Raw genomic sequence first — 12,273 nt, 5'->3', positions numbered from 1 at the left:
TCTGCTCCTTTCCATTGTTGTGACAAGAATCCAATAGGTTGGCGTGTCCATTCAAGCCATTGCTAAAGACCCCATCCATAACCATCTTGGGTTACATGAACATCTAGTTCACAGGGCCTTGATGAGTCCAGTACATTCAAGGCCTGTATGGCCTTGACTACCCACTTAGCAGCAGTAAAAGCAGCTGCACATGTCTCATCCCAATCCCACCTGATACCCGTTCATACTAACTGGTACAAGGGCTTCAGAATTTGTGCCAAGTGTGGGATAAACACTCTCCAGTATCCCAAAAGACCCAAAAACTCTTGTAATACCGCCACAGTGGTAGGGGTGGGAAAGCCTGGACCTTGTCTATAACTGCTTAAGAACAACTTCAGTTTTACCTGACCAAACAACCCCCAAGAATTTCACAGACAAACCAGGTGCCTGCCTGAACACTGGTGCTAGTCACAGCCCATCCTTTTTCCTGTAGATGTTCCAACAGTCTAGAAACTTCCCCTTCTAAATCTGAAAAGAGAATCAGATGTGAGCATAAGGTCATCAGTGTAGTGATAAAACCACTCTGTTTGCAGTTTCTTCCATGTGGCCAAGTCCTGGGCTACAAGTCCATGACAGATGGTGAGACTGTGGAGATATCTCTGTGGAAGGGCAGTGAATTTCCACTGCCGGCCTTCCCACATGAAGGCAAACTGTTCCTGGCTTTCCTGTGCTATGTCAATAGAGAAGAAAGCATTAGCAAGGTCTACTACATAATGATACATTCCCAGCTCACTGCTGAGGGTGTTCAGAATGTCTGCTACAGAGGGGACCGTGGCTTGCAAAGGGGGTTTATTCAATTCTCTGTAGTCTACAGTCATACACTACGAGCCATCTGGCTTTCTCACTGGCCACACTGGGGAGTTATAAGGACTATGAGTGGGTTTCATGATCCCATCCTCTCCAGCTCTAGTAGAGTTTCTCCAATTTCCTTGTGATCCCCAGGCAATTTATACTGCTTAATATTTGTCACCTACTGAGGTACAGACAGAGCTACAGGTGAGTGCTTAGCATGTCCCCTCACAACTGCATTTACCACATGTACCCTCAGTCTGAACTCACCTGTGGTGGCCTGTAACCACAGGCCCCTGCAGGATATCTACCCCCAAAATATATTCAGGGATGGGAGAAATGTACAAGGCATAGTCCTTTAGGGGTTAACGCCCTATCCCCAATGAGATTTGGGCTTTCTTTATTCTAATTGCCTTATCCCCATAGCCATCTATTACAGCAGGGGTCCCAGGAAAATGCTCATGGGTGCCATGAATCAAAGAACAGTCAACTCCTGTGTCCACCAGGGCCAGGACATGTTGTACATTCACAGGGGACCAATGAATTGCTAATTCTACATGTGGCCTCTGGTCCCCACAATGTCCCCCAAGGTGGGGACTTTGACCACCCCCTCAGTTGAACCATAATGCCCAATCATCCTCCTGTGGGGATGAGGGCTCAGGCGAATCCTGAGTACTGTCTCCCATGAAGTTTTGCAGGGACACAGGCTGGGCATGAGGCCTTGACTCTGATCTCGGTGTCCTGGACCTCAGTGGCTAGAACTGCTACTCTGGCTTTTATTGGTGCCACAATTCTAACAAGATCCTATTGCGCTGCCCATCAAGTTTTCCTTTCACTACCCCAGGCTTTATCAAATCAACCCACATCTGGGTCCTTGAGACCTTCATGGGGCCTTTTGCACTTCTCATTTCAGTCATGGCCCGTTCTTCCCTCTGTGCCCTTATTGTTTCAACCTCCCTCAGATCTGCTAAAGCATGAGTAGCCTCACTTATGGGTTGTCCTAGGTGTTAGGCTAGAGGCATAAGGGGAAGGGGTGAGCCTGATGGACAAGCTCAGGCCTCACCAAACAAGGCAGAGACCAACAGGTTCTGGTCTGACAACATTCCAGAGCCTGATCAGATAACCCTCCCAACTAGAGCCATTCTCCAAAGCTAAAAGATTAGCGGTAACTTTCCAGTACCTGGCTAAAGGCCAATGAGAGACCCCCACGTACCCTAGATGAGCCAGTCCTCACACCAGTATACACCTTTGCTCTCCCGCCCCCTGTCTTCTTTAAAAACTTGCTGCCTGCCCTGCTGGGGGTGACTTCCCTGGCCTGTTTCAGACCATGGAACATCACCCAGGGATTGTGTTCAAATAAACTGCCTGGCCCTTTGTTGCCTCTCTTCGCCTATTTACTTCGGTTGGAATTTATTGGAATTTATCTTACATTTGGTGCAGAAACCCGGGAAGGAGTGTGAGCGGGGCCCCGACCAGCCACCAGTGGCTCTGCCCCCTCCTTCCCTGACCCAGGACCTCAGCCTGCTCTCTGCTGCATGGGCTATTTTCTGGTGAGTCCCTCAGTTTCCCCCAGTCTGTTTCTCTTCCTAACTCCATTTCACCTGGTCCATTAGAAATCATAGCTACGTCCAGGGGGGCATCTGGCCCCTGGGCATTCAGCCCATCCTCTGCAGGCATTTGGCCCACCCTGTGGTATGGGAGGCATCCCTACCCCAGGCCTCAGGATGTCTGTGGGCATCCAGCCCACCCCTGGACCTGCGGTGTGGGAGACATCCCTCACCCAGGCTCCCAGGATGTCTTCCCTGACTTGGTGCACTTGGGACACTGGGCGTTCCTCTCAGCAGGGTTCATTGGGAAGTGGTGCAGACATGGGGAACCAGCCCTCAAAAGCGGAGGCCCAGACCCCATTGCAATGTCTCATTTCTAATTTGGCTACTCTATATTTGTCCTGGGAAATTCGCAAAGGGAAGCTGGTCTTCCTTTGCTCTCAGGCCTGGCCTCAGTATCCCTTGGACAACCAATCTTGCTGGCCCCCTGAGGGAACTTTCGATTTTGGCCTCCTCACTGACTTAACTAATTATTGCCATCGGAGTGGAAAGTGGAGTTAAATCCCATATGTGCAGGCTTCTTGGACTCTGTGCACCTGCCCAGATTTGTGTGTTAAATGTACTCCTTCCCAAGTTTTGTTAGCTCAGGCCTCCACCAAAGACTACCGACATCTACCCGTCTTATTACTGGGAGGCTCTTCTCTGACGGACTCAGTGGAGGATCTCAGCTACCCCCTTTCCCGCTCCTCCAGGCCCACCACGGGGGTCACCTCCCTTCCTCAATGTATCTCTCCTCCATCTTGTTCTCCTTCTCTTCTGGTTTCTTCACCATCTTCCAGTTTCTCCACCATTTTGTTCCCCTTCTCTTCCAGTTTCTCCACCACCTTGTTCTCCTTCTCTTCCAGTTTCTCCACCATTTTGTTCCCCGTCTCTTCCAGTTTCTCCACCATCTTGTTCTCCTTCTCTTCTGGTTTCTTCACCATCTCGTTATCCTTCTCTTCTGGTTTCTCCGCCATCTTGTTCTCCTGCTCTTCCAGTTTCTCCACCATCTTGTTCCCCTTCTCTTCCAGTCGCACCACCATCTTGCTCCGCAGGTGCCAACTCCACTTTGGATAAAACATATAAAACTCCCCCATGCCCCTGTCCCCTGCCTTCAAGCTCTGCATCGATTCCCAAGTTGTATCCCCCACTGCCAAGGTCAGCCCCTCTGTCCCCTTCTTCAAACCCACCACCATCTTACTTGCCACGGCTGGCACCCAAATGGTCTAGCCCTCCTGTAACCCCCCTGTAAGTCACAGCAGTCTCAAGCTCATGTGATGGCTCCTCTGAGGGAGGTAGCGGGGGCTGAAGGGGTAGTGCAAGTTCATGGTCCTTTTTCTCTGGAGGACTTATCCCAAGTAGAACAGCAATTGGGGTCCTTTTCCTCCAATCCCATAATGTTCGCTAAGCAGTTTAAATATCTCACTGGAGCTTACAAGCTCACCTGGCATGATGTGCATGTACTCCTCCAATCCACTCTAACCCTGGAGGAATATGACTGTGTCACGGCAGCAGCACAACACTGTGCCAATGAAGCCCATGCCACAGATGAATGGGGACCTATGGGCAGGGAAGCTGTTCCTCTACAGGAACCCATGTGGGATTATAATACTCCAGAGGGTGAGGCATGCTGGGATCACATGGTTTGCTACTTATTGGCAGGTATGAACTCAACCGCCCAAAAGGCTATCAATTATGATAAGCTTAGAGAGATTACCCAGAAGCCTAATGAAAACCCATCAGAATTCCTCAAGTGCCTAAAAGAAACTCTAGGAGCTTTTACTAAAATTGACCCGGCCTCAGAGTTAGGTTCCTCTCTCCTAGCCATGCATTTTATAACAGTCAGCTCCCGACATCAGGCACGAGCTTATAAAGACTGAGGATGGTCCCCAGACCCCTCTAGGAGACCTGGTAGATAGGGCATTTAAAGTTTTTCATGCCTGAGAGAATGAGAGCGAGAGGAGGTCAGCTGCCTGAATAGAAGAACAGACTTGTGCCATAACAGCTGCTCTGCGGCTGGCTCATGGAGATCATCAGGGTGTCCCTGAAGATTAACTCGAACCTCCCGTCCCTTGCTTTCAGTGCAGTGAAGAAGGGCACTGGGCACAACCACGCAGACTGACCAGACTGTACCCCAGCAGTGGTAAGCAAGGTCATTGGAAAGTAGACTGTCCACTTGGGGGTGGTCCTCCTCTGGCAGCAGAGCCCCACAGGGGGCGGACACCCTCAAAGGACTATCCTTCAGACCTGCTGGGCATCCTCAGAGACTGAAGACGCCTGGACTCAGACACCCCAATCACCCTCACTGAGCCCAAGGCCAAGCTGTGGGTAGCGGGTAAGCCCATCTCCTTCTTGGTGGATGTGGGGGCTACCTACTCTGTTCTCCCCTCCTTTAAAGGGCCTCTGAAGCCTGATGAAGTCTACATAGTTGGCATCATGGGAACCCTCTCCAAGCCCTTATAGATGGCCTGGTGGCCTGCACCTTCCAAGGCATCCTGTTTACCCATTCCTTTCTAGTCATGCCTTCCTGTCCTACCCCTCTGTTAGGACGGGATTTGCTCTATAAGTTAGGAGCCTCTATTTCCCTCCCACCTTTTAAATGCTTACAGGACACCAGAAACTCCCTCATTGCTTTGGTCAGCGAAGGAGAGTTAGATGATGGTAACCTGAGTCTTCCAACTTCCTGGACTGCTGTCAATCCGGTCATGTGGGACATCTCCACCCCTGTGGTGGCAACCCACCACACCCCAGTTTTAATACACCTTAAAGACCCATCTCGCTTCCCTTCTCGGCCTCAATTTCCTATTTCCCAGGCCCATCGAAGGGAGCTACAGCCTATTGTTAATCATCTACTCTCGCAGGGACTTTTAGTACTGACTAACTCTTCATGCAATACTCCCATCTTGCCTGTAAAAAAGTCTTCTGGAGTGTATCGCCTCATTCAAGATCTCTGAATAATTAACGAGGCTGTTATTCCCTTACACCCAGTGGTGCCTAACCATACACTCTTCTGTCTCAGGTCCCTTCCGGTACCTCTCATTTTACTGTACTGGACCTTAAAGATGCCTTTTTCACTATACCTCTCCACTCAGACTCACAGCCACTATTTACCTTTACATGGGCAGACCCTAACACCTGTCAGTCTAGACAACTGACCTGGACAGTTCTACCTCAGGGTTTTAGAGATAGCCCCCATCTTTTTGGACAGGCCCTGGCAGAGGACCTCTCATGACATTCAATGGGCAAGAGTACTCTCCTCCAATACATAGATGATCTTTTACTTTGCAGCCCCTCAAAGGAGGCCTCAGTTCTGGACACCACATCCCTTCTTAATTTCCTGGCAGACATGGGATACAGGAGATCCCCTGCCAAAGCACAGCTATCTCTACCTCAGGTTACATATCTTGGGCTAACTTTAACTCCCACTACTAAAGCCGTGACATGGGCCGAGCAGTTGCGATTAAAGCTCTCCTGCCACCTTCTTCAGGAGCTGAGATACTGTCCTTTCTAGGATTGATGGGATTTTTCAGACACTGAGTGCCTAACTTTGCCCTTCTGGCCAGACCGCTTTATGCGGCTGCCAAGGAGACTCCTACTGGGCTGCTGACTTCACCCACCGAGATGGCTTCTGCTTTCAATCAGTTGCAGGATGTGTTGCTTTCATCCCCCCCATTAACGCTCCCTGACTTAACTAAACCCTTTACTCTATATACGGCAGAGAGGGCAGGAGTGGCAACTGGGGTGCTAGTACAGCCAGTGGGGCTGGGGTACCATCCCATTGCCTTTCTCTCCAAACAGTTAGATACCACTGCCAGGGGGTGGCAACCTTGCCTCCGAGTCCTGGCAGCTGCAGGAAGTCTGGACTGAGAAGCCCTGAAATTAATCCTCCAACAGCCCATTACTGTGTATTCCCCACACCAGTTACAGGATCTTCTGAGTCATAAATCCCTGGCCTCCTTGAGTCCTTCAAGAGTACAAGAATTCCATCTTCTATTCATTGAGCATCTGCAGGTAACCCTACAAGTCTCTCCACCCCTTAATCTAGCCTCCTTGCTTCCCATCAGTGATCAGGCAGATCAGCCCACTCATTCCTGTGTAGAAGTTGTACAGGCTCTTAGGAAACCTAGAGAGGGCCTACAGGACGTGCCCCTTGAAGACCCTGATTTGACTTTTTTCATGGCCTGAAGCTCGGTTAAGGGGAGTGATGGGGTGCAAAGGGCAGCCTATGCAGTGTTGACTCTGTCACAGGTGATAGAAGCAAACCTACTCCCATCTGGGACCACCTCCCAGAAAGCCGAGTTAGTAGCTCTTACCCAGGTGTTACAGCTGGCAGCTGGGAAGAGGGCAACAATTTATACTGACTCTAAATATGCCTTCCTAATTACACACACTCATGCTGCAATTTGGAAAGAAAGGGGCTTTCTTACCACTAAGGGAAGCCCAATCATCAATGGTAGGGCTATCAGCTGCCTGCTACAGGCCCTACAAGACCCCAAAGAAGTGGCCATCATACATTGTAAGGGACATGAGACTAGAAACAATCCAGTAACCAGAGGTAATGCATTGGCAGATGCCACGGCCCGAAAGTTAACATCCAGATCAGAGTAACCCTCTGTGCTGTTTCTTTCCCCCTCTCTATTGCCCCAATACCCCAATGATGAATGGCGACTGCTTCTACATCAAGGGGGGATGTTGGGAGATCAGGGATGGATATATCTTGGGGGACGAATTGCCCTCCCCCAAGCCCAAGGCAGAGATGTCATATCCAAAATTCATCAGTTTCTACACATTGGGCCGGAAGCCATGCACCTGTTTCTCTCCCCCATATTTGCCCCTTATGGTCTCCACAAGGCCATAGATCAGGTGCACCAAGCCTGCACTACTTGTCATCATGTCTTGTCTCAAGGTGCTCTGAAAATCCGGGTGGCCCTCCACCAGATGAGAGGAACCATCCCCAGACAGGACTGGCAGGTCGATTTCACCCACATGCCTAAGCATAAAAAACTCAGGTATTTACTAGTTCTGGTTGATACCTTTTCAGGGTGGATTGAAGCCTTCCCCACCAGCCAAGAGACAGCTTCAGTAGTGGCACAGACATTGGTAGCGCATATCATCCCCCGCTTTGGCCTGCCTGCCTTCCTACAGTTGGACAACAGCCTGCTTTCATCTCTCGAATCACTCAGCTAACAGCAAGGCTCTCAATATCACCTGGAACCTCCATATACCCTACCACCCCCAATTGTCGGGTAAGGTCAAAAGGGCTAGCAGTCTCCTAAAAGACCAACTAACTAAGCTGTCTCTAGAGGTAAAGCTCTCATGGCCCGATGTTCTCCCCATGGCTCTCACTTGGCTGTGTGCTGCCCCCTGGGGACTGGCTGGACTAAGCTCATTTGAGCTGATGTATGCAGGCCCTTCTTACTAAACACAGGTCTGCCTGCTACCTCTCCTCCTTTGGCCTCCTACCTTCCTTACTTTACACTGTTGAGGCATCTTCTTAGGGAACACGCAGACCAGCTCTTACCCCAACCTACATCATCCAACAACCCAGGAGACATAGCGATCCTTTAGCCAGGAGACAAGGTACTCCTAAGAGAACTCCAGCCAAAATCTCTCCAACCCTGCTGGACAGGGCCTTATACAGTAATCCTCACTATGCCCTCAGCAGCCAAACTATATGGGCATTCCTCCTGGTATCACCTTTCTAGGCTCAAATGGGTACCCAGACACGATGAGTGGGTATCTTGTGAGGTGGGTCCTCTTAAGCTGTGGGTTAGTTGTGTCAAGTAGAACTAGCCAGATAGATGACCCTGTAGTCTCCAGGCAGAGCTATTCAGCATGGAAATTCAGGTTTAAACTAACCCTTCCTCATGGAACTGAGGCCCGAGAAGTAGGCACCCAAAACTGCCTGCATGCGGGTTGTCAGGCACTGGTTCAAATACCGGTATACACAGACATCTTAAATACCTTCTCAAACCCGACGCTATGCTTCCCTTATGACCAGATCTCTAGTACATGTACATGCCACTCCGACATGTATGGAGGATGCCATCCTGAATTAAACACATGTAAAGTCCATGCAGTAGAAGACACAACAAAGGGAGCCAATGACAAAATGTTTACCAAAATTCAAAATAGGCTATACATTACCATTAGTGACCCATGGGACCAATGCTGGGAAAAAGGAGTACAGGGCAAGCTGTACGATAGCTATCAAGCCTTTCCACAGGGCACGATCTACATGAAAAGGGAATGGACCACTGTAAATCCCACTCTCATGGAGGTCCTAAACACCCAGGCACAGGTATCAAGTAATATTTTAAAAACAGAACAGGCACTAAAACAGAAGATTCAGTCGGACCCCTACCCTCACTCTCTACGACCAGCAGGAACACAACTTTCCTGGGCCGGAGTGATTAGAGAAACAGTGCAGTTTCCTAATGCTTCACATATTCTCAGCAATGTGTCTGATTGTTTCCTCTGCGCCTCCTCCAACACCCCCCAGTGGCAGCAGTTCCCATTAGGTTTTTCCAGGTTCAACCAGTAAACTCCGAAAAAGACTGCAGCCTCCCTTTAAGCAAGGTACCGATGTGGAAAACAAGTCTTGAGCCCAAAGCTCGACATAAGTCCAGGGCCACCAGAAAACGGCTCAAAGAACCATCGTCCCCACTGACCTGCTACCTGATCCAGCATTCCACCATCTCAGAATTGTCAATGGGAAGCCAATGCCAATGATGGGTAACTGTAGACACTCCAATCTCCCTTCAAGGGGGCGGATTCTTCTGGTGCAATAATATGCGTACCCAATGCATTAACAGCACCACGGTAGGACCCTGCTTTTCAGTGATGCTAGTGCCCCAACTAACATTGTACAGCAAACCTGAGGTAAGACAGGCACTAGATGAATGGTCTATATATCAAAACACTAGACAGAAGAGGGTGATTTTTCTACTGGCACTGGTGGGAGTGAGCCTAGTTACTGCAGGGGCAGGAGCATTAGGCCATAGCTTAGTCAGCTCTCAAGGTCTAGCAAGTCAATTGGCAGCATTAGACAATAGAGTGAACCTAACCTTGGGAGAAACCTCGACCTCCCTTATTTCCCTCCAGCGACAACTTACTTCCCTTGCCCAGGTCACCCTTCAAAATCGGCAGACTTTGGATCTGCTTACTGCAGAAAAGGGTGGAACCTGTATTTTCTTGCAAGAAGAATGCTGCTACTATATCAATGAGTCTGGGGTCGTAGAACAAAGCATAAAAAAACTACAAGAACTACAAAAAGACCTCCACAAAACACGAGTACCTGAAGGCAGCCCTTATGGGTGGTTTCAGTCTCCCATAATGGCCTGGCTAATGCCTCTGCTAGGCCCCTTAATAACAGTTTGTGGTTTACTCTTAATTGCCCCATGTGTTTTCAAGTTCCTTCAACAGCACATGGCAGAAATTTCACACATAAAAGTTAATCAACTGTTGCTGCACAAGTACTTGCCCCTCCTGACTGAGCCTCTGGCCATCAACCAGCCTTAAACACCACCCCCACGATGCCCCTTGTCAGCCGGAAGTAGCCAGATCGAGTCATTGCCCATTATGACCAAAAGGCTGGAATGTTAGGCTGGAGGCATCAGGGGAAGGGGTGAGCCTGATGGACAAGCTCAGGCCTCACCAGATGAGGCGAAGAGACCAACAGGTTCCGGTCTGACAGTATTCCAGAGCCTGATCAGATAATACTCCCAACTAGAGCCCTTCCCCGAAGCTAAAGGATTAGTGGTAACTTTCCAGTACCTGGCTAAAGGCCAATGAGAGACCCCCACATACCCTAGATGAGCCAACCCTCGTGCCAATGTACACCTTTGCTCTCCCCCTGCCTTCTTTAAAAACTTGCTGCCTGCCCTGCTGGAGGTGACTTCCCCAGCCTGTGTTTCAGACCACGGAACATCACCCAGGGATTGCATTCAAATAAACTGCCTGGCCCTTTGTTACCTCTCTTCACCTGTTTACTTCAGTTGGAATTTATTGGAATTTATCTTACACTAGGTAGGGGGCAAGAGTATTCACTAGGGACCCAAAGAGAGATGCAGGAGCTGTATGCAGCACCAGGTTTGTCATTGGTATAGTGAACACCTCCTCATCAGGGCCCTGGGGGTCCATATTATAGATGATGTTTTTCATACCCAATTCCCACAGTACCTGTTGGAGCTCTGTGTACATTTTCCAACTATTGGGAAAATATAGTAAATCATGCTGATTAGGCCAAATTATCCTGATAGCAGCTGTCAGCCATTCCAGGAAAGTCTAATTCCCTGAGGCATAATGGGCATTATGCAACCACTGCCAGAGGGAAGGGTGAGTCATCAGGGAAGACATCTACTCATCTCAGTACCCGACACAACAATGTTTTTCACCCCCATATCCCAGAGACGTAAAAGCCATGTAGGCAGAGATTCCAATGACCTCTGCCTATACCAGAGGCTCATGTGCACCGGCTCATCCTGGGTATAGAGGCAGAGCATGGAGTCTCCACAACCTGGGGAGGGGGCAGTTCCTCCCCCTGAGGAGCCCATGGTTGTTTCATTTTTATTTTCTTAATTACAGCTGAACAGGCCTTTAAAACAGGAGAAGATGGTACTCCAGTGGTGGCCTGGGTAGCAGATCCGCTAATTTCCCCACCTCCTCCTCTTCTCCCTCAGGCTCCTCCACCAACAGCTCCTCCTCCACCATTTCTGAGGCTGAAGGCACTACTCTTTCCTCCCCCTCTCCCACAGCCTACTGCAACATGGCTTTTCCTGCTGTATCCCACCTTGCCACTAAGGAGTTTTCTAGGAGCATTACCTGCCTTTTCAGTAACTGTCTCTCTTCTTTAACAGCATCCCATAGGTTATTGCTCAGCAGCTCCAAGTGATGCTGAAGTGTGTCTCTCTCCCGCCTGAGTCCCTCAATAATCCTCTCTTTCTCCTGTATAACTTTTCCCACTTTCTTGATGAAAAGAGACCCTACAATGCTAGCCACTACACAGCCCCCTAAGTTCTCCAAGCAGTCTTCCAACTCACGGAGGGCTAATTCTGCAGCTTCTAGTGTTTCCACCCTTCCTCAGTTCTGAGGAAGGCCCCACCCCTCTAAGAGGTACATTTCCCTAGACCAATTCCCCACTAGGGGTTCCCAACTTGGAAGCCCCACAGCTGGGGGGATAATAACAGGTGAAGCAGCACCCTCTCCTGCTGCATCTACTGGGGCTTCCCCACCACCCACAGGAGCAGGCCTCCCAAAGGTCATACCCATTATGACAGATTTCAGGTTTAGAGGCACCCTGCCAACTGCTGACAGATGTAAGTCCGTGGAGAGGAAATCCCGGGGCAAAATACCTCTAAAAACTGAAATCAGGCAAAGGGAGAAATAAAGTTTAAAACCCATTTATTGCTTTCAAACTGAAGTCCAGGGCCATCTCTCTCCTCTGCTCCAGAGGAAGCCAGCCAGCAAGCAAGCAAGCCCCTCCCTTTAAACTCTCAGGTTCAGACATGCCCTCGGTTGCCCAGGTAATTACCCACTGACATGGAGATGAACTTCTCTCCATCCCTGAGGATATGCAAATGCACTAAAGCCAGGATTGGCATGTTTGCTCTTCCTGTCTTTTTTTCTATCCATCCATATAAATATCTATGTAACAAAATTAGAATTAGGCTGTAGGTAGTTCTGTGTGTTTTTCCCTTCACTGCACATTATATTAGTATTGCATACCATATAGTATTCTTTTTTTAAAATTAAGGTATCATCAATACACAATCTTATGAAGGTTTCACATGAGCAACATTGTGGCTTCAACATTCACCCATATTATCAAGTTTCCCCTCTGTCCCCATTGCAGTCACTG

The sequence above is a fragment of the Manis javanica genome, chromosome 5 (assembly GCF_040802235.1).
Source record: "Manis javanica isolate MJ-LG chromosome 5, MJ_LKY, whole genome shotgun sequence".
Taxonomy (NCBI): domain Eukaryota; kingdom Metazoa; phylum Chordata; class Mammalia; order Pholidota; family Manidae; genus Manis; species Manis javanica.
Note: the sequence above shows the minus strand (reverse complement) of the source record.